General features: G+C 37.4%; 1 protein-coding gene, 1 long non-coding RNA gene and 1 pseudogene across 5 annotated transcripts in view; 2 read left to right on the top strand and 1 right to left on the bottom strand.

Annotated features, from left to right (window-relative positions):
- Positions 1 to 23,232, bottom strand: part of LOC125661245 (uncharacterized) — a 211,627-nt gene that overhangs the window by 155,524 nt on the left and 32,871 nt on the right. The window lies entirely within an intron of this gene.
- On the top strand, positions 1,992 to 5,944 carry LOC125661249 (putative nuclease HARBI1; annotated as a pseudogene).
- On the top strand, positions 12,451 to 23,226 carry LOC125661252 (uncharacterized). Its single transcript, XR_008797725.1, has 6 exons — positions 12,451 to 12,600; positions 12,747 to 12,889; positions 14,745 to 14,856; positions 18,862 to 18,965; positions 20,504 to 20,581; positions 22,722 to 23,226. It is a non-coding gene; the product is annotated as an uncharacterized LOC125661252 (long non-coding RNA).

Here is a 23,232-nt window from a genome sequence, read left to right as displayed (position 1 = left end):
CTTACCCCGGGGGCCATACTTTGAAGAAACTTGAATCTCCACTATGTCAGGAATCTTTCATGTAAATCTCAGCTCTTCTGGCTCATTGGTTCTTGAGAAAAAGATTTTAAAAGATTGTTTCTATACATTTCTACGTAAAACTTTGATTCCCTATTGTGGCCCCAACCTAACCCCGGGGGACATGATTTGAACAAACTTGAATCAGCACTGTGTCAGAAAGCTGTCATGTAAATTTCAGCTCTTCTGGCTCATTGGTTCTTCAGAAGAAGTTTTTAAAAAGATTTTTCATATATTTGTATGTAAAACTTTGATCCCCTATTGTGGCCCCATCCTACCCCCCCCGGGGGGGGGGGGGGGCATGATTTGAACAAACTTAAATTTGCACTATGTTTGGAAGCTTTCATGTAAATCTCAGCTTTTCTGGTTCAGTGGTTTTGAGAAGAAGATTTTTAAAGATTTTTCCTATATATTTGTATGCAAAACTTTGATCCCCCTGGTGGCCCCATCCTACCCCCCCCCCCCCCCCGGGGGGGGGGGGGGGCATGATTTGAACAAACTTGAGTCTGAACTATATTACAGAGCTTTCATGTAAATATATGCTTTTCTGGCTCAGTGGTTCTTGAGAAGATTTTCCCTATATATTTGTATACAAAACTTTGATCCCCTATTGTGGCCCCATCCTACCCCCGGGGGCCATGATTTGAACAAACTTGAATCTGCACTATGTTTGGAAGCTTTCATGCATGTAAATCTTAGTTTTTCTGTCTCAATGGTTCTTGAGAAGATTTTTAAAGATGTTTTCTATATATTTGTATGTAAAACTTTGATCCCTATTGTGGTCCCATCCAACCCCCGGGGCCCATGATTTGAACAAACTTGAATCTGCATTACGTCAGGAAGATTTCATGCAAATATCAGCTTTTCTGTCTCAGTGGTTCTTGAGAGAAAGTTTTTTATATGACTCCACCCTATTTTTGCATTTTTTGTGACCATCTCCCCTTTGAAAGGGACATGGCCCTTCATTTGAACAAACTTGAAAGCCCTTCACCCTTTTGGCCATGTTTGGCTGAAGTTGGCCCAGTGGTTCTGGAGAAGAAGTCGAAAATGTAAAAAGTTTACAGACAGACGGACAGACGACGGACAACAGGCGATCAGAAAAGCTTACTTGAGCTTTCAGCTCAGGTCAGGTGAGCTAAAAAACGAAAAACATCTGTTGAGGCAAGAGGCGTAACATGTGATGAAAAGGTGCAATGGCGGATCCAGAGGGGATTCCGGACCCCTCCCCCTTTTTTGTGGACCACCCCCCCCTCCCATTAAGTTATTCAATTCTAACGAGACTTTGTGTCGAAGTGATACGAAAAGTGGATACTTGCATGTAACAGCATCATTCAAATTCATCATCACCAGTATATCATTTAATATTTAATTCCACGATGAATAAGACGAAAAACTGATATATATTTACGATATTTTGGTCAGATACAAGTATCACTTAAAATTCTTACAAAGTACATGTATACATGTATGCAACATAAAAGTTTTGTTTAAGAAGCAGACAATTTAAAAGTGGAAAAAAGTACCAGGAAATGCTCAGAATGCAGGATTATGCACCATTTACCGCTGACCCGCATGCAGACCCTTGATTTTACAACATCCCCCGCGTAGAGGGAGGGGGGGAGTTGAACATACATGGCGGTTTTCAGCTTCGGCATCTTGACGTGAAAAATCTGTAACCATTCCTCTAGTTTGATCGATTACTTTAAAAAATTGAATATGGCACGGACATTTATTCTTTAAAGGGAATGGAACTCCCTCATCAAATTTATTAAGAAGGGATGACACACCAGAGAAATTTGATATCAGTGGAAGATATGTACAACACTATTAATATATTTTGAAATTGAAAAGTTTTAAATTTACATTATTTAGTAAAAGACCAAATGCAGCATTAGTAAAAAGTAATCTGAGGAAAAAATAAACCCCTTGAACCCATGATCTACAGATCAGCAGTGGACACGTTAACCGACAGTGCTACCCAGCTAGGCAATCTACAGATCAGCAGTGGACACGGTAACCGACAGTGCTACACAGCTAGGCAATCTACAGATCAGCAGTGGACACGGTAACCGACAGTGCTACCCAGCTAGACAATCTACAGATCAGCAGATCAGCAGTGGACACGTTAACCGACAATGCTACCCAGCTAGACAATCTACAGATCAGCAATAGACATGTTAACCGACAGTGCTACCCAGCTAGATAATCTACAGATCAGCAGCGGACACGGTAACCGACAGTGCTACCCAGCTGGACAATCTACCCAGTTATGCAGTAAAATTTAAAAGGAATATGCAAATATTGCTGCTATTGCTATTTTTATTCATGGTTAAAAGAAAGGCAGCCATCATAACGATGTGGTATTTATACTTTCTTAAACACTAAACTCCTTTCAAAGTATATTCTTCGCCCTCTTCTTGGTAGATGATTACAAAGTATATTGTTCTGCCTTACTTGGTAGATGATTACTTATGTACTATCAGGGGCAGATACAGCAATTGTTGTTAGGGGCACAACTTCTTCATGAGGCAGGGGGTCTGGAGGCGATCTTGAGGGTCCAAGGGGCGAAGCCCTCAAAAGCTCCTGGATTTTACAGATTTTGTAGGGCTTGAAAGATGTCTCCTATGTAATCATATTGACTATTTTCTGTCATTTTTGAAAAGGTGAAATAAATAAAATGACGCAAATTTTAAGGGTTTTTGGGAAAAAAAAGTAAGTTCTCCTAATAAATTCAATGAATTAAAAGATTTTGTCATTTATTTCCCTGAGAATGGAAGACATTATTGCTATTTTTTTTATCGTTTACATTTTTCCAAACAAGAGACCACAATTTGAAAACTTAAAGGGGAGCGCCGGTTGACCCCCCCCCCCCCCTTAAATCCGCCAATGACTCAGAATTGACTGATTCTCTCAATCCGAACTCAAACAGAATCTGTCCTAAAACACGTTAAAATGTAGAAAATACATAAAGGGATGTAAAAAAAAAAAGTACTGGTGCAGAGGACTTCAAATAGCGATGGAAGTTTGTTTCTACTCTTGCGAGGCGGGAGTTTCTGGAGCTTGAATCCATAACTGAGCACAGAGCCTTGAAATATCCGTCATTTTTATCAATTCCGATTATCAATTAAAACAACAAGAATTAATGATAAAAAGTAGGGATGTCAATGAATATTTTATTACTCGTTCCAGATGAATGGCATTCCGGATTTCAACAAAATTAAAGAAAGATAACTATGGCGAAATAAATTGGAAAAGTTTTATTCAGAGTTATCTCTCTTTATAGGTCTAAATCTTATTTAGCGTCGACACTGTTGTGAATGTGGTCAATAAAAAGCAAAAAATTTGAACAAACAGCTTTATCTATATTCAAGTTCTTATCGCATTAAGATTTTATGCCAGTGGGAGTTTCCTACAAGTGCTTGGGGACACCACAGGTGTGGAGAAATCTACTGTTTCGAGACTAGTTAGGCGAGTTTCCTTGGCATTGACATCTTTAGCACCACGATTTATAAGATGGCCCAATGATAGAGATTTTCAAATTACAAAAAAATGAATTCTACAAGCTGGCTGGATTCCCAGGCGTCATCGGATGCATTGACGGAACTCACATACGAATCCAGGCCCCCACGGACAACGAGGCAGCTTTCGTGAACAGAAAAGGTTACCATTCCTTAAATGTTCAAGCAATATATGATCAAAACGGTAATTTATATCTATCTATCTATCTATCTATATATATATATATATAAAGCACGAAAATAGCAATGAACTCTTAAATGAACATAACATGCCCTAAGTGAAGAAATATTTAATATAAAGCACAGAAAATTTCATTTTATTTGGATACCCACTTCCGCCCCTACCCGGGGTTGAACTCACGACCTGCGGAACCAAATCTCTTAGCAGCATGTTACCAGCGCGCTAGACCGCTCGACCATCTAGGCAAGTCCAACAGCATGTACATACTGCTAGGAGATTTGGTTCCGCAGGTCGTGAGTTCAACCCCGCGGGTAGGGGCGGAAGTGGGTATCCAAATAAAGCGAAATTTTCTGTGCATCTACATCTGGGACCCGTTTTTGTCATTTAGAATTACATGGAAATATTCATGCATGCCCCTAATACATGTAATAGTAGTGGAATGAGGGTGGAAATGCAAGATTACACTAAAGAATAAAACCCTGCCTCCTCGGACACTCCCAAGTGATTGGGCGATTGTGGAATACAAAGATTCTTAATGATTTCAATCAGATTTCTGATACACCTCCTAAACTTAAGAGAGAGAAAATACGTACCTCAAAACATGTGATTATATATATGATATGCAGAAGTATACAGGGTTGGAGCTGGTACCCAGTTTAGACAGTAAGGATTACTTGTCGTAAGAGGCGACTAAATGGGACGGTCCTTCACCGGCAATGGTGACGTCTCCATATGTGTGAGTGAAAAATTCTCGAGAGAATGATGTTAAACAATACACAATCAATCACCCCCCCCCCCCCCAACCCCAAATCTTGATAATCCCAGTGAATGAGAACACTGTAAGCTTCAAAGTTAGGAATTAAAGCCCTATATAGCGAAAGATGAGGAACCTCATTTAAATCAATCAAAGCGTGTTTCTCTAAAAGCAGTTTTAGTTGATGAAGACCCTGAATCCCCCCCCCCCCCCCCCCCCCCCCCCCCCCCCCCCCCCCCCACACAAATTAAGATTTTGGAAATCTAAGAAATATTTTATTATGCGTGTCAAGAATTTTAGAGAAGAAATGGGCCCCAGCACTGTATACATGTAGTAGAAAAAAATATAAATAATTTCTAACCTAGAAAAAATATAAATAATTTCTAACCTAGAAAAAAATATAAATAATTACTAACCTAGAAAACAATATATACAGAAAATACTGAACTAGCATGATTTGAAAATCGAAAGAAACTTTGTATAGAGGGATTTGTGAAAATTCAATGCACATCAGAAATACTCTAGTTTTCGTGGTTATAGAAAAAAAAATATTAGCAAAATTATCACAGCTGTCTCAATAATTTGTTCGCTACCTGTACATTCATTGCGTACAGTTTCTGCAGTTAAATTCACCAACGTTGTTGCAAGATGGCCTGGAAGCACCCATGACAGCCACATATTCCGCATGAGTGGAATTAAAGCACAGATAGAGGAGAACTTCCGTTCGCTTAACGACGGGGTCCTTTTAGGGGACAGTGGTTATGCTTGTCAGCCATACCTGATAACACCTTACCTCAGACCATCCACACCAGTTGAGGAGAGATTCAATGCTGCTCACAAAAGAATTAGGGTGACCGTTGAACGTGCATTTGGGTGGTTCAAGAGGCGATTTCACATTTTACATAGCGAAATCAGAATGCGCGCTGAACGTGTTTGTGCCATAATTGGTAGGAAACATTTGTGATATGACTTTTTATATTATATACAATTTATATGTATTAATTTTTACGATAAACGAATATCTCCACAGTCACACAGTAACAGATTATTGAACAACTTAAAAGAGCGGACCCCGCATACTTTATACAACATTGGTAGCTAGTAAATCTAGGTCTAATTACGTCACATTACTTCACATACTCGTACATCGTATATAAATGCAGCTGAACTGTGCATGAATGTCATTACCTGTATATACGCAAACAATTCTTTAGATATGATTAATTAACTAAGAAAACGAATTGCTAAGTTACCGGTTTTGCACCTGTACATATTGTAGGAGCCTGTGCAGTTTTGCATAACATTGCAATAATGTAGCGTGAGCCTGTGCTTGACGAGGGTGTGGCTATTCCTGACAGGAACATTCCAGGAACGTACAATGGACCAGACGACGGAAAGAACATAAGAAATTACATAACCAGGAACAACTTCTAACTTCATCATGCAATTAATCTCTATGGGTGTGTGCGTGCGCGGTGAGAGAGAGAGAGAGAGAGAGAGAGAGAGAGAGTTACTATAGTTACAACCCTTTGACATGTAACAGTTGTTTGATGAGGTACAAAATACATGACAATATAAGGAAAATGTGTTTCATTATTTTCTACAATGGTTTTCTTATATGATCCTCAAGTAGTTGAACAAATGTTGAATAATTCATATCATTTTAATAATTATAAGATGTACGTGCTTTTGAAAACTCCAGCATTTGGGATTTTTGCTTGGGTATAATTAAGGAGGAAAATATTTAAATTTTGGCACTGACAGTCTAACCTGGGCCAAATAAGAGAGACATATAGTTCAATTAAATAACCATCAATCCTCAATTGTCAAATTCAATTCCATTTTAAGTTTCTTGTTCATTAGTTTGTAGTACAGAGTTTGTTCGTCAAGTTTGTTCTTCTGCTTTACCAAGACCTCGTACTGCATGCGAGTCACATCCTCCGGCTTGATCTTCTTGCGATGTGTAGTACAAGCGCTTGTTCTTTCCGAAGTGCCTGGTCTGCAATAGAAACGTAGAAAATTGCATGCATAGATATATATTATAATCAGATAGCAGTGATTTTTCTACATTTTTACAAGGGTCCTCTGGCTTTCGAATTGGGAAAAATTATCGACATTTCATTCAAATTGGGAGCAGAGCTCCAGATAAGGTGCGTATCAGCGTAAATACTCATTAAATTTTACCAAATACGCATTTAAGTTGAAAATCATGCGTACAATTACGCATCAGCGAATGTAAATACGCTTTACACTCCCAAAGTAATGCGTATTAGTCCGCGTATTTGTGATACATGTAGTATGATATAAATATGAATTATCTATTCATATGAATTGAGGTTAGCTCAGGACTTGATCATATATGATATTTAGCGCTATGAAATACGTTTTGATGACAATCACAATTTTGAAAAATTGGAAGAGTTAACTCAAAACACTATTTATATATAGGTCTACTTGTTATACTTTCTTTCTTAAAGAGTTAGTGTGCGGTCGAAAGCACAAACGAAAAAACTTGTATTATCAATCGTGGACAAATGATGTACAGAATTGGATCATAATCATGTGACTGAGTGTCTGACATATTCAAATTTAATGTATCAATGATAAATATCAAATTCCAAATGACAATGAATAGTTTTAATAAAAAGAAGTACAAAGGATTTTCCCCGTAAATAGCTGGAGCGGCCTTTTAGTATAAACTTTAAGTTAAAAGTTTAGTGGAAGAAGTATCGTTTATCTGGTGACATCCTCTGTGCAAAAGAGCAACGATAATCAGTAAATTAACTAAATACACTTTTGAATTTTTCTGAAAAGCAAAATACTCATTGATTTGAAAATCAGGGGGTAAATACTCTTTGTGGTAAAAAATTATCTGGAGCTCTGTGGGAGAAATCAATATTATCGTAAATAAGTTTTAAATTCATATCAATTATATTATCTTTTTTTTACACATCTAATTTTCTTTAACTTTCTAAAATTTTCAACTATTCTATCCAAATCATCATTCCCATAACTCTTTGTTAAGTCTTATGTATATAATTCACATCGAATGTTTATTTATTTTTTCAATATGTTTTCCTTGCATAATTTTATTATTGGGGAAAATGCAAGCTAAATTGGGGAGGGGGGATGACAATTTTTAGGAGGGAAAAGGGCCGAAATTCTGACCCAAAATGGGCCTTAAAAAATCACTGGATAGATAGTTCTCTTTGATGTGGCTCTAGTACTTGTACTATTGACCAACAGGGTAAAATTCATTCAGAGTAAACACACTTTGTTTCCAAGGGTCGGATAGGGACGTTAGTAAAGCTAAAGAAAAAGGAGAAGAAAAAAAAAAGGGGGGGGGGGTATCTTTGGGATGTAGACGCTGGCTCTTCCGTTTCAAGTTCTAATGCAGTCTTCTGCGAAGTACATGGTGTGTCCGAGTCCTTGGTGACAAGAACATGGTTGACGCCAACCTCTAATACTTATCCGTTATTGTCATGTTGAGGTACATGTATAAGCAAATCAGATAGGAGGGATACAGTCTTAGGAGAACATATTAACTCCATGTTTCCATCACCTATTTTATTATGTGAAACAAAATTTTATATCATTGATATCAATACATTAGATTTGAATATCTTGATATTTGATCACGTGATATACAGCTGATGTAGAGACTGTCAGTCTCGTGAAACATGTATTGGAGGTCAATATGCACTTAATTATATATAGATATTTTTTGTATGTAAGGGTTGTGTGTACAGAATTTGTCAAAAATTGATCTGTTTATAATGCTTTTTTCCTCTGACATATTTCTATGGCCCTACTTAACACAACTGCGAACAAGAAGAATGGAAAAGATGAAAAACAAACAATAAATAGTCTCTGTATTCACTTGCGTTGTGGTGTAACTTTAAGTCGTTACATGTACGTCACTGGATTACCAGTGAATGTTCCGGATCAGCCCGTGTCAGGGCCGTAAATTACATGGAGGCGGAGGAGGCAGCTGCCTCCTCCAACTTTTGAGCCAAAAAAAATTAAAATTTAAAGTTCATTAGAATTTATGTTGTTTCCAATAACTAAGAACATGATACCTCCCTTAAAAAGCAAGCATTCCAAATCTTTCTTTTAGAATGAGTTAGTCAAGTAACATCTTAGAAGGCCCTAGAATCAAGGATTTTGCACGAAACGTGTTCAGTGTGCACAAAATGTGCTCAGCGTCTGGGGGGCCCCCAGACCCCCGCCTAATTTCCTGCCTCCTCCAAATTGAAGGTTAATTTACGGCCCTGCATGTACGTGGTGAAAAATGGAAAAGATGAAAAACAAACAATAAATAGTCTGTGTATTTATTTGCGTTGTGGTGTAACTTTAAGTCGTTACGTCACTGGATTACCAGTGAATGTTCCGGATCCGCCTGTGTAAGTGGTCGTGGTGGGGAGGGGGTGCTAATATTCGTACATGATACACGATGGGGTGGGTTAGTAAAATGTGGGGAAAATTTTCACGATTAGAAATGTACGAACCTAGAGAGATAGAGAGGGGGGGTTGGGGATCTGGGGATTGGAACCTCTCCATCAGAAAATTTTGCTTAAAAACGTATATATCACGAATTTTAAGGATGGACCGGGCCACCCTTGTGAATCAAAATGAATGGTAGAAACCACAGACACCTGAAGTATGGACTATTACTACCCCCTCCCCTACTTTTCATATTTTTTTTTTGGTGGCAATAATTTCTCTGAAATGTATGAATTCCCCAGTCTATTTCATCCCTCTTTCGATCCATGTAATCGACAATCGTTTCACGCTTTTTGTAAGCTTTACAGATTGGCCTTCTACCGGTATTTAAAATCAATCTCTAAAGCTTACAAAAAGCGTGAAACAATTACATGAATCGAAAGAGGGATGAGATAGACTTGGAATTCATACATTTCAGAGAAATTATTGCCACCAAAAAAAATATGAAAAGGGGGGGGGGTAGAAATATCCATAATTCAGGTGCCTGTGGTAGAAACCCCACACCCCTTTAAAAAAATCCTGGATCCCCCCAAGAACAGGGACTGCTTTGTATAATGATATTTTCTGGCTAGAAAATTTACATTGGTGGATGTCCCCTAATTATGGGAAATTTTCTCGATCCGTCTCTGATTTGTACGCCCACCTTATGTTTGCAGCTTTCCGGCAAGCTCGGGAATCAATCGGAACATCGCTCGGAATAATATTCCCCGGAAAAGGCCGAGTGATGTACAGATTGGCTCGGGAATGTGTTAGCCTGGTACCCGAGTTTGAACATCGGAAGGCCTCGGGTACCAGGCTAGGGAATGTGTCGGAAAGTTTCGAGGATGCGCGAGTGCTAAAAACAAGAGTTATCTTTCTTGCTGAAGCAGAAGACGCAGTGAAAACGAAAATGGATGCCGAAGCAGCATGGTCAGAAAGAGAGCTTATTTTAGGGATATTTGAAGGCACTTAGCGAAAATTATTGTTACATGTAGGTACTATTTATTTTGATGGTTATTTTCCTTTACCGGAGTTGCATGAATGAGAATGGTTTTATAAAGAGGAGGAGGGGGGGGGGGGGTCAAAGGTACATGTGACATGTATTTTATTAGGGGTGCCGGTGGTATGGTGTGTTATAATAATTATTAGATACCAAATTACTGTTCCCAGTGGATTAAAGTGTTTTTCGATCTCTGGGGTCTGGGCAGGACGACAGAAGATCTGAATTTGTGCAAGCACATCACCATAAGGGTTTCAAATATAATATATAGGAATTATATATTTTTAACCAGGAGATGGTGGACAAGAGATGTGACTTGCGCGAAGTGTTGATTGATTGAATATTGTTTAACGTCCCTCTTGAGAATATTTCAATCATATCGAGACGTCACTGTTGCCGGTGAAGGGCTGCAAAATTTAGGCCTTTATCGTGCTGTGTATTCAAGTTGGTAGACACAATATCATAACTGAGGGGGTGTTACAAAAATGTGTAGGAAGAAAATGCAACGGGCCAGACGGGGATTTGAACCTTGACCCCCTGAATCTCTAGTCAGGTGCTCTACCAACTGAGCTAACTGGCCACCAGCTTGAAGAGGTCAACGCTAATCGGGTATTTTCACCTGTCAATTCCAGGGGCTGGTATACAGTACCCAAGGTAACAGGAAGGAAAATATGCAATTTGGACAAGACCGGGATTTGAACCTTGCCCCCCCCCCTCCCCCCCCCCCCCCCCCAATCTCTAGTCATTATATATGTGCTCTAGCAACTGAGCTAACTGGCCAGGTTGACCGATCAAATGAAATCTATATTATAGCTTCTGACATAGAGCAGATTCAAGTTTGTTCAAATCATGGCCTCCATGGGTAGGGTGGGGCCACAATATGGGATAAAAGTATTAAAGGTGAATATATCAAGGGAAAATCTTTGAAAATCTTCTCAAGAACCTTTGGGACAGAAAAGTTGAAATATAAATGAAAGCTTCCTGACAGATTCAAGTTTGATCTGTCAGATCAAATCATGGCCCCCGGTGGTAAGGTGGAGTCACAATAGGGGATCAAAGGTTTATATTCTGATATTAAAAATATCCCAAGAGCTATTTAAGCTAGGGTTTTCATTATTTCTTATATACGTTCCTTAGGCAAGATCTTTCATGTGACCCAATGTAGTGTGACCTTGAGTTGACCTGTAAGTATGACATACTTTTAAAAATAATTCTGACCTATAAATTCTGATTGTCATCAAAATACATTTCATAGCGCTATTTCATGTATGATCAAGCCTTGGGCTAACCTCATTCATATGAATAGATAATTCGTATTTTTATCATACTACATGTATCACAAGTACGCATTACTTTGGGGGTGTAAAGCGTATTTAAATTCGCTAATCAGTGATTATTTAAGACCCGTTTTAGGTCCGAATATCGACCCTTTCCCCTCACAAAAAATATCATTTTGTTCCCAATTTAAATTGCACTTTTCCCAATAATACAAACTGGCGAAAAACGTATTTGTTAAAAAAATGAGTTCAATGTGAGTTGTTTATGTACGACATGACAAAGACGCGCATCAATTCTAGATGATTTAGAAAGAATAGTAAAAAAAAAATTAAGAGCTTAAAGGAAAGAAAGTTAAATATGTAAAATAAAAGAAGAATGACATCAATTTGTGTTTGATTTCTTGTTTGATATGATATATTTAGCATATTTACAATAATGTGTAGGTTTTCCTAATTTGATTAAAATGTTGACAATTATTCCCAATTCGAAAGCCACAGGACCCTTTTGAAAAATGTTGAAAAATCACTGCTAATGCGTAATTGTACGCAAGATTTTCAACTTAATGCGTATTTGGTAAAATTCAACAAGCATTTACATTGATACACACCTTATCTGGAGCTCTGGTTCACTGAACTATTTAAGGTAGGCCTAGGTCTTTCGTATTTTTAATATGAATTCTTTACCATGGCAAGACCTTGTTATAATTTGGTGTTGACCCTGAACAACAGCAGAGCCAAGGTGGCTCAACTGAGCGATGTGGCAACTGGACCTCTTGTTTATATAATGTTAGTTACGTTTTTATATTCATCGGGATCTTGTTCCATGGTAGGGCATATGAATATCTAGAGGTAGTAGATGAAACGCAGTTCATTATTCTAATATTTCAAGCTCTTTAATTGCAATAGGAACATACTATTGAAAATATATATCAAATCTGTTCATTAATCATGTGAGTTTTTTTCCTATAGGTGGTGACTGAAGTCTGATCAGTCGGCAGGCAGCAGTACTCAATTTACCGCATTCCTGCAATCCAACTGCTGAAGTTGCGAGTATTCAGAATCGGCCTTCAAACAGTTGATGGTAAGTAGAATTACAAACAGGATTCAGAAGTCTTGACTCTTTATAAGTAATTAAGATACAGATATTATTGTTATGTATACAGGTTTTCTTTTATGTTGCATGTATCTTTTGGCTAAAATGGGGACCTAAACTTGATGCTTTTTGAACTCATTTTTATGCTCTTGGACTAGTGACAAGTGTCAATGTTTTTTTTTTTCAGAAGCCCGCCCTGGTAGATTTAATCTGCCGCTTGACCAGCAGCACTGTCCAGGTCAGTGGTTACCTATTGCTCTAAACAAGGGTGGCACGTGGAGACTCATTTTTCCTGAGGGTCACTAGCTGGCAATATTTGTTACTCATATCAGCCTCATTTACATTCTGAAGTTTAATTCATAACTGATTGCTGGATATTTGTAGAGACAGAGTGGTTGATGCTGGATAGAAGACTTTTCCTCAGCCATTATTACCTGCTGGTAGAGGCTGAACACTTTAATTAATATATCTGTGGTTTTGCTGAGATGTAGCAATCCTGGGAATTTTCCAAAGAAGATTCAAGAGAAGTATTACATTTTTTCATTCATAAGTTCAGACTGTAGAGAGCATGAAAGCAGATATTACAGTTATCTCCCTTATACCATGTATACTAGATGAATACAATACAGCTCACTTTCAAATCATCTAAGTTTAGAGTTATAATGCTGTTTGAATTCTTTGAATTTGGCTACGGTTACTAGTTAAAAACATAACCACATGTATTGCCTCAGTTTACTTACAATTATAATATATACCTATAAGTATAAATTGTCATTCTCTTAATTTTGTATATTTTGTGGAATTTATGAAAATTGCATGATCACTGTTCGTTATCTTCTCTTTATATTAGCAGTAGATTCTCTGTACCTGACTCATCAGGAATGCATTGTTAGGTCACCTTAGTCACTCAGGTGATCTTTTGCTATTGATCTGCCCGTTCGTTATTGCCGTCTGTCGATTGATTGTATATAGATTCATTTAACATCCCCTCAACAAAATTTCACTCATGGAGACATCACCATTTCGGTGAAGGTCTGCAAAATTTAGGTCTATGCTCGGCACTTATGGTCTTTGAGCAGGGAGGGATTTTTATCTTGCCACAAAACATTCTTGGGGAAAAGGGGATTCATGTTTGTTCAAATGAAGCAGCGTGTCAACTTGAAAGGGGAAATACAGTAAAACGTCTCCAAATTGATCCCTCAGAAAACCATTCCTCTCTGAACATCGCCCAATTCTTAAAGTCTTCGTAGGAATCTTAACATATCCTTTCAAAGAAATTCATATAGTCCAAAGTGTGACTTTTCGAGATTTCCACCATTTCTGACAAGACTTCTGGGATGATCCTGTTAAAGGTTCAGATTTAGCTCGAGTTATTCTGTGCTCTTTAGTCATTGGAGCTTGAAGTACGAGTCAGAGCACTGCGCTCACTATTAATATGCAAGTATCTGCATTTAATTCAAATTGAAGTTGAACACAAGGACCCCAGGGGTAGGGTGGGGCACAATATGAAATCAGAGTTTTATATGGTAATATGCAGAAAATTTATGAAAACAAAGACTTTTCAAGAGGAGCAGGGCCATACTAAATCATATGCAAATGTCCCCAAGTTGTGTGAAAACAAGGTTTTTTTATGATCCTGACTAAGGATGGGGTGGAATTGTTTTTGTCCTGTCAGTCTGAAATATTAACCTTCCTCATAACTTTTGAATAATGAGCAATGGGACTCTCATATTTCATATTTGCATTCTTTTTTATAGCCATAAAGTTTTTCACCTTGTGACCTTGACATTAGAGTTTGATCTACTGACCGGTTTAGGTAGAACTTTCATATTTTGTATACATATAATGACCTGAACGTTTTACAGAATAGTCATATTGGTATTGAGGCATTCCTGTGTTCTGTGAATTTAAGTTTGCTTTATGTCGTGAGCCTAGGGGCTAGGTAGGTGGGGCCACAAGATTGGGTCAACATTTTTCATAGGAATAATGATTGAAAATACAAAAAAAATTAAAAATCATAACAGCTGACCAAGAGCAAGGTGACTCGGGTGAGTGATGTGGCCTAAGGGCCTCTTTGTGATTAAACTCTTTAAGATTATAAACTATGTTTCTAACAATTTATCTGAAATTATTTGTATGCGTTGATTTTGGGGTCCAAAGGTCAAGGTCGCTACTGGACTTCATGCTTGTATAAATTCATTACGGAAACATATGCCCTGCATTGCAGGGTTCTTATTCATATTCTGTCATGAAACAGAGAACAAGCTCGCTTGACAAAAATTTCTTCAAAAAATTTACTGAGGATTTTTAACTTGCAGACAATTTTATTTGCCTGTCTGATTTCTGGTGATTCCAGCACTCAATGCTACTTTGGTTTTTCAGCTTTCTGGACCTCAAGAGATGTTGACACCCTGCTGATGGAGCAGAAGCAGAAAGCAGTTCTCTTACCATCAGATCTGATCCATTTCTGGAGATAGCCTTTTGTATGGAGCTGGTAATTTTGTTTTCCTTTTTAGCTCACTTGAAATCTAATCTCATGTGAGGTTTTCTGATCTCCCGTTGTCTGTGGTCCATCCGTCCTTATGTAAACTTTACACACTTTTATGATCCCCGAAAAATTTAAGGAGCATAAATATAGTCTCTGTCGTGTCTGTTCCACCTCATATCTCCTACACTTTTCATCAGAAATTGATCAAATTGATCACAAATGTTCAGGTAAGGACTTGTGGATCAAATTCTCTCAAGGTCATTGTGGAAAGGTCAAGGTCACTCAGAAAATGAAAGTTCCTTATTTCAACAGTAATTGATCAGCAATAGTTCTTGGGACAGGTCATTTTTGCAGAGTTTCCGTAAACCATCGGTCCTACCAGCAAATCCGATAGAAAATCGAAATGTCTGATAAAACTCGCTATACTATCGGTCCGCATGACCGATTATTGTTTCCTTAACAATTCGGAATTTTTCTTTGTATCCGGAGAGTTTTTTCTTTTCATCATAATCTCAAAAACGCATTGGAGAGTGCAAAATTTCATTTTCATTTAAGCGCTTACTTTACTCTGATATATTGCCATGTGGCCGATAAAGTTTGTACCAGGTTCAAAACCTGGTATTAAATGAAAAGCCCCCTTGGTACAGAATGGTGTGACTGAGGAAAAAAGTACGAAGAAACTCGTATCCGTGAGTTTAATAGTTTAAAATGGAGTGGCAGAAAGGAAGGGAATGGCTCAAACATGGAGAAAATGGCATGACGTGCTCCATTTTTATTGAGGTAGGGCAAACAAGACACTTTCCCAAATCCACCTTCACTTCTTGATCAAAAAATTATAGATTTTCAACCATCTCCGATCATGAGACATCTTTGAATATTTTGCACTTTTTTATTTTTAAAACACTTAACAGAACATATACTACATTGAACAATAATTTGTTAAAGTGAAAATTATATTGGAATTTATTTGGACTGATAGAATTTGCTTCGGATTGGTAGAACACACATGTTATCAGTCCGAATGACCGACAGAAATATTTGGTTTTCGGAAACTCTGTTTTTGAAAAGTCAAGGACACTCAGAACATGTACTTTATAGAAGGAATAAAATGCTTATTTCAACTGTTTTAGCTCACCTGATTCTGATCGCCTGTTGTCTGTCATCTATCTGTCCGTCTGTAAACTTTTTACATTTTTGACTTCCTCTCCAGGGCCCTTATTCACAAAATATCTTACGACTAAGATGAAAAAAAGAATTCTGTCTGATAATCAAATTCCGATCACAAGGTCATAAGTATGTATTCAACTTTTATAAACCATGAATGTACTTTACATATTAATTTAGAAAGTCTACAAGAAATGAAAAATAAGGAAATTACAGTGTTTGTAAATTTTGATCTTAGTCGTAAGATATTTTATGAATAGGTGCCCAGAACCACTGGCCAATTTCAAACCAAACTTGGAAAAAAGCATCCTTGGGTGAAGATCATTTAAGTTTGTTCAAATGAAAGGCCATGCCAGTGTAGTGAAATTGGGGGGTGGATTTTTGGTATTTCTGGTCGGGCTCGGAGTCCTCTGAGCCTGCACGTGATTTTCTCTCTCTCTTACCCGCGAACTCTAGGCAAGCGGACGTGTCTTAGATAGTGCAGCAGTGTAGTTATTGTATTTGTTAACCCCTTGTAAGTTGTTCTGTGTATTTGTTAATATATCTGTTTATAAGTGTTTTTCCGGTGTTCTTTGTGTGTAGGAAATCACTTTACCCCCTTCAAAGGAAATAATCACAAAATTGCTAAAATAGGGAGGGGTCATTTAAAAAGTTCTTCTCAAGAATCACTGGGCTGGAAGAGTTGAAATATACATGAAAGCTTCCTAACATAGTACAAATTTAATTTTGTTCAAACCAAAACCCGCAGGAGTAGGGTGGGGCCACAATAGGGGATCAAAATTTTACATGCGAATATATAGGTACAGTTTTTGAAAATCTTCTCATGAACCGCTGTGCCAGTAAAGTACAAATTTGCATGGAAGTTTCCTGACATAATGCAGATTCAAGTTTGTTAGCCCATTCAAACAGCACATTGAAATGAAAGCTTTTTGATATAGTGCAGATTAAAGTTTGTAAAAATCATGGGCCAAGGTGACTCAGGTGAGTGATGTGGCCCATGAGCCTCTTGTTGAATAGCCATTGATCACATATCACACAAGTAAGGGATGATATCAAATGTCCAATGTTTCACAAAAAAACTAATTCACATAGTTTTCACCCAGACCCCCCCCCCCCTTTAGAATGTTGGAAACTAATTGATTAACAAGTATAAACATACGATTATAAATAACACTGTGTAATTTTCTACTGTTTATTCACAAATGAAAGTGCACATTAAAACTATTAAATGTTTATTAAAATGTAATGTTATTATGTGGTTTTTAACAATTGCTTAATTGTCATTTTTCTCTTTCCACTAAAGTTTAATCAAATTGTTGGATGACAGAAACTTACGGGATATTTTATCCCACCATCCCCCTAACTATTTGAATTTAGTTTTTTATCGGACACCGATCTTTTGATCTCGCCCCTAAGTAACAGGCATATTGAAGGCTCAAGTTAGCTTTTCTGATTAAAACTTTCTGTTGTCTGTCATTTGCATCATTGTAAACTTCTCAAATTTTCATCTTCTTCTTCAGAACAACTTGGCCAATTTCAAACAAATCATATTTGAGTGATGGGGACTCAAGTTAGGTCTAATGAGGGGCAATTAACATCCTTCTCCAAGGGAAGATAATAGTGAAATCGTGAAATTACACTGACAAATTTTAAAATCTTCTCCAGAACTATAGAGCCAATTTCAATCAAACTTGGTAAAAGTCATCCTTGGATGAATAGGATTTACATTTGTTCCAATGAAGGGCAATGTCCCCTTCAAAGGAGAGATAATCACGACAATGCAAAAATAGGGCTATGTCATTTAAAAACCTTCTCAAGAATCATTGAGCTGGAAGAGCTGAAAATTACACATAGGCTTTCTGCCATAGACAGTGCAGATTCAAGTTTTGTGAAAATCATGGCCCCAGGGGCCGGGGGTAGGTTGGGAACACAATAGGGGATCAAAGTTTACATGCAAATATATTGGGAAAATCTTTAAAAATCTTCTTGTCAAGAACCACTGGGCCAGACAAGTTCAAATTTACATGACAGCTTTTATATGTTGTATGTATATTTCCTGTGGCAAGACAGTTCATTTTATATTTTGACCTTGTGGCCTTCAACTCGGATTTTGATCTACTTTTAAAACATAATCTATCAAATATATTTGGATCCATTTTAAGTGGGGCTTTCATTTTTAGTATAGATTCTTTATGGAAAAACCTTATTTTGTGAAGTTTGACCTTAACCTGGGAGTTCGATCATTCTGACCTATTCAATATCTCCTGAACTTATTTTGTATTAAAATTTTTATGACAATACCTATCTTTTTCATACTATAACCTTTGACCTTGTGACCTTGAAATTTGACCTTATTTTAAGAAAATGTAACCTACCAAATATTTTAAATAGTATTCAAGTAGGACTTTCATATTTTGTATATAGGTTCTTGTTGACAAGACGACCTTGTGGTACAATCACATTTGATCTTGTGACCTCCACCTATTTTCTAAAAAAAAAAAACTGGCCTAGTTAATATCTTCTAAACTATTTAAAGAAAAGCTTTTATATTTTGTGTTTAGATTTTTATGGCAAGACTTTGATTTAGTGTTTGACCTTATGACCTAAATCTACTTTTAATAAGAATCTGACCTCTTCATTATCTCCTGAACTATTTAAGATAGAGCTTTCATAGAACTTCTAGGACTCGGTATTCATACATGTGCACTGGTTTGGTCTCATTTTGATACATTCAGTATCATCGTATCGCTCTTGTGAGTATAAATTTGTGATCTAAAAGCATGATATAATAGTGTAAAGGATCAGTTTGTGGTTAACCAATATTTAATGTGAGAATAAATATTGTAGGGTAGCGGTTACTGGAGACGTGCTGTTGATTGATGAGGATAATTTTCCTGAGACTTTGACATATTGCAGGACTTGGATAGCTCTACTGCTGTTCAAAATGCCAGGTTTGTTAATGGAATTACATGTAAATGTTCCATGAAATGTCAGGTTTGTTAATGGATTTACATGTGAAATGGTCCATGAAATGGCCAGGGCATATGTAATATAGCATTAATATTTTTAATGAAACTCAGGTGACCTATTGCAATTGGTCTGCGTCCGTTGTCATGCGTTGCCTGTCGTGTTAGGTGTGTTAACATCCTCAAGACAATGGGGAAATAAATTGTAAATTTCAGAATTCCTGGACTCCTGTGGCTTTAGGGGCGGGGCAAAAACTGCCCAAATTTGACCAATTTCCAAAAATCTTCTTTATGACTCTACATGTGTAAGAAAAACTAAATGCATAGGGATGTAGAGCAGGAATGCCTCTATCAAAATTGTAAATTTCATGATCCCTTGGGTAGGGGTTCTGACCTCAGGGCGATGCCAAACTTGGTATATAGTATTGGTGTGTAAAACACTTAAATAACATCTTCTTCAGTGCTATTGAAACTAAATGGATAATTAGAAAGAACTGGTAGTCCTTTACCAAAATTGTATACATCCCATCCATACAACTCCATCCTAAGAATATCTTGAATAATTGTTGTTGAAAGAGTTACATCCCTTGGATTTAGGAAATTTTGTATGATTTATGTTCCCACCATAGTATCAGTCATACATGGAGGTAAAATCTGGGATATAAATGAACAAGTGAAGGTATCAATCACATAAATCCTATAAATTTAGTACAAAATTTGAAATAAATAAAAAAGATAGGCCAAACACGGAACTCTTGTGTAAAGAATGCAAAATTAGGTACAAAGAAAATGAAAAATCTCATAAATTCTATAAACTTCATACAAAATTTCAAATAAACTAAAAGTAAATAAAAAATATTGGGCAAACACGGACCTCTGGAGATAAGAAAGGTGGGATCAGGTGTCTTAACATGAGACAATTTAGGTTGAGTAACTTTGCAAATGATATTTTGGCAGAGTTATGCCCCTTGGGCTTAGAAAATTTGAAACAATTCAATTTCCACTCATTACGTATGTAGGTATGAGAAAATCTAATGCATAGTTGTGATGTGACATCTCTGTCATACATTGGCATGGATTAAACGATACCATATGAATATATTGATCATGCAAATACGCAGGTCAAGTACTTAAATACTCAGATAAATTTTGACTGAATTATGGTCCTTGCATGGAGGCATAAGTTTGTGTTCCTCTAAAATATCTGGGGGGGGGGGGGGGGGGGGGTGTTGTGTTGAAAAAGGTATTGGAGATAAAAGCTGAAGTGTAAACAGCAAAATCTTAAGATGTTAAACAAAATCATAAATTAATAAAGACAAGAGTGAGGTCAATGCTGTGTCAGTGATTGATTGGCCATTCTGGAGAATTCCGGATATGTTATCGTGATCAATGAATCCTATTCATTTGTCAGGGGAATGTATCTAGTTTTCTTTATTACCAAGCAATAAATCAACATACTAATTTGATTAATGTTCTGCAATATGTGTTGAAATGTCACTGATACATCCTAGGTCTTCTTGTAGAAATAGACTGAAGAAGACGACATGAAGTAATTGACTGTATGGAAATTCCAAATTCTCCCAGATCCAGGTAAACATAAGGTCAGTCAGCTGGACTTAAGCATACAGCTTAAGTATGTCCGGACTATCTGACCAGACATTAACGTTGTGGAGGGGCAGTGTGAGTCAATTCTTGTTACTTTAGAAGTGACTGATGCACCTTACTGTGTGCCTTACAAGCGGGGAGCATTTCTCTCATATGGAATGTAGGAAAGCTCAGTTTTCCTTAAATATTTATAGACATGAATATCTGCTACATAACAGGAAATGGAATTCAAACCCAGGGCTTCAAAATCTCCGATCAAACAGAAATATGATGATTTTACTGAAGTGCATTATATCAGTACAGAATTACTAGTGAATACTGTAGTGCTTTGTTTATATGAACCATATTTGTTTATTTGTGAAATTTTCACTCATATTGAGATGTCACCAAGTGTAGGTGAAGTACTACAAATTTAGATCTATACTTAACGCTCAAAGCCATATCAGTGAGGGTTCTTTAACCTGCTAATGTCTGCCGTGACACGGGACCTCAGTTTCTAAGGTCATGTCTAAAACACCTGCCGTGTGATATTCACTTTTAAATGCTGAGTGTTTGGTGAAGCAGGAACCACTACCTATTTTTTCATCTTAGGTTTGTCATAGTAATTGCACAAACGGGGCTTGAACTCGTGACCTGCTGGTTTTGAGGCAAACACCCAGCCTTCGAGCTATCATGACCGTTCCATTCAAGACCCCTGTATTACTAGTCATGTGCTTTAATCATTGAGCTACCGTGACCGGTCTATCCAAGACCCCAGTATTACTAGTCAGGTGCTCTAACCATTGAGCCACCGTGACCGGTCTATCTGAGACCCCTGTAAAACTAGTCAGGTGCTGTAACCATTGAGCTACCGTGACCGGTCTATCCGAGACCCCAGTATTACTAGTAAGGTGCTGTAACCATTGAGCTACCGTGACCGGCCTATCTGAGACCCCTGTATTACTAGTCAGGTGCTGTAACCATTGAGCTACCGTGACCGGTCTATCCGAGACCCCAGTATTACTAGTCAGGTGCTGTAACCATTGAGCTACCGTGACCGGCCTATCTGAGACCCCTGTATTACTAGTCAGGTGCTGTAACCATTGAGCTACCATGACCAGTCTATCAGAGACCCCTGTATTACAAATCTAGTCTAACGGAGATCCTGTATTACTAGTTAGGTGAACAGTTTTTCAGAGATCCCTGTATTACAAATCATGTGCTCTAACTATTGACCTATCCATAGGCTGATATTTATATGAACCATGGATAATGATCTGGATAGCTCCGTGGTTAGAACATATGACTAGTAATACACGGGTCTCTGATAGACCGGCCATGGTAGCTCAATAGTTAGAGCACCTCATTAGTAATACATGGGTCTCTGTTAGACTGGTCACTGTAGCTCAATAGTTAGAACAATGATTAGTAACACAGGGGTCTCTGATAGACCGGCCACTGTAGCTCAATAGTTAAAACACCTGATTAGTAATACAGGGGTCTCTGATAGACCGGTCACTGTAGCTCAATAGTTAGAGCACCTGATTAGTAATACAGGGGTCTCTGATAGACCGGCCATGGTAGCTCAATAGTTAGACCAATGATTAGTAATGCACGGGTCTCTGATAGACCGGCCACTGTAGCTCAATAGTTAAAACACCTGATTAGTAATACACGGGTCTCTGATAGACTTGCCATGGTAGCTCAATAGTTAGCACAATGATTAGTAATACAGGGGTCTCTGATAGACTTGCCATGGTAGCTCAATAGTTAGCACAATGATTAGTAATACACGGGTCTCTGATAGACCGACCACTGTAGCTCAATAGTTAAAACACCTGATCAGTAATACACGGGTCTCTGATAGACCAGCCATGGTAGCTCAATAGTTAGAGCACCTCATTAGTAATACACGGGTGTCTGATAGACTGGTCACTGTAGCTCAATAGTTAGAGCACCTGACTAGTTATACAGGGGTCTCGGATTCGATTTCCAGTTGAACCACGAGTTTTCTCCTTCCTGTTACATTTACATATATATAAACATGTAAATATACCACACTGTAATAGACTGGACATTTTGTAAGATAATTAAGTTCTGAGATACAGACAATTGTTGACAATACAGTTAGATATAATTACACTTTGTGTTTTCTAGGACTGTGGAGTGTTGTGATGTTACTGATGGTCAACAGAAGACTGTGACCTTGAATCTGAAGATCTGTGATGAAGACTGGACGTTTGGGGTCACTCTCTGTTACAGTACTACAAATCTAAGTAAGTACTCAGTAATAATGTAAGACTGAACTCTGTATCATGTTTATCTAATATATACATTGTAAAATCAAACACATATTGAAATACATAATTAACAAACAGAATAATTAGTAGTTTATCACACACAAACAAGTATATGTGTACTGGTATAGATGTACTATAATTCAAGGCTACACACAAAATACTGACAAAGTGACTTAGTACATCACAAGAACTGATTTACCTTTATTTACATTTCATGATTGACATGTGTCTAATTGTATATAGATAATTAACTAGTAACACAATCTAATTATTAATTAGTATACTAAGATTAGATATAATAATACAGATATTGTAAGATATAATTACTAAACAGCAGTGAGAGACTAATGTTCTATCAGTTAAACTCA

The sequence above is a fragment of the Ostrea edulis genome, chromosome 8, assembly GCF_947568905.1.
Source record: "Ostrea edulis chromosome 8, xbOstEdul1.1, whole genome shotgun sequence".
Taxonomy (NCBI): Eukaryota; Metazoa; Mollusca; class Bivalvia; order Ostreida; family Ostreidae; genus Ostrea; species Ostrea edulis.
This window is presented reverse-complemented; position numbering and strand designations above follow the sequence as displayed.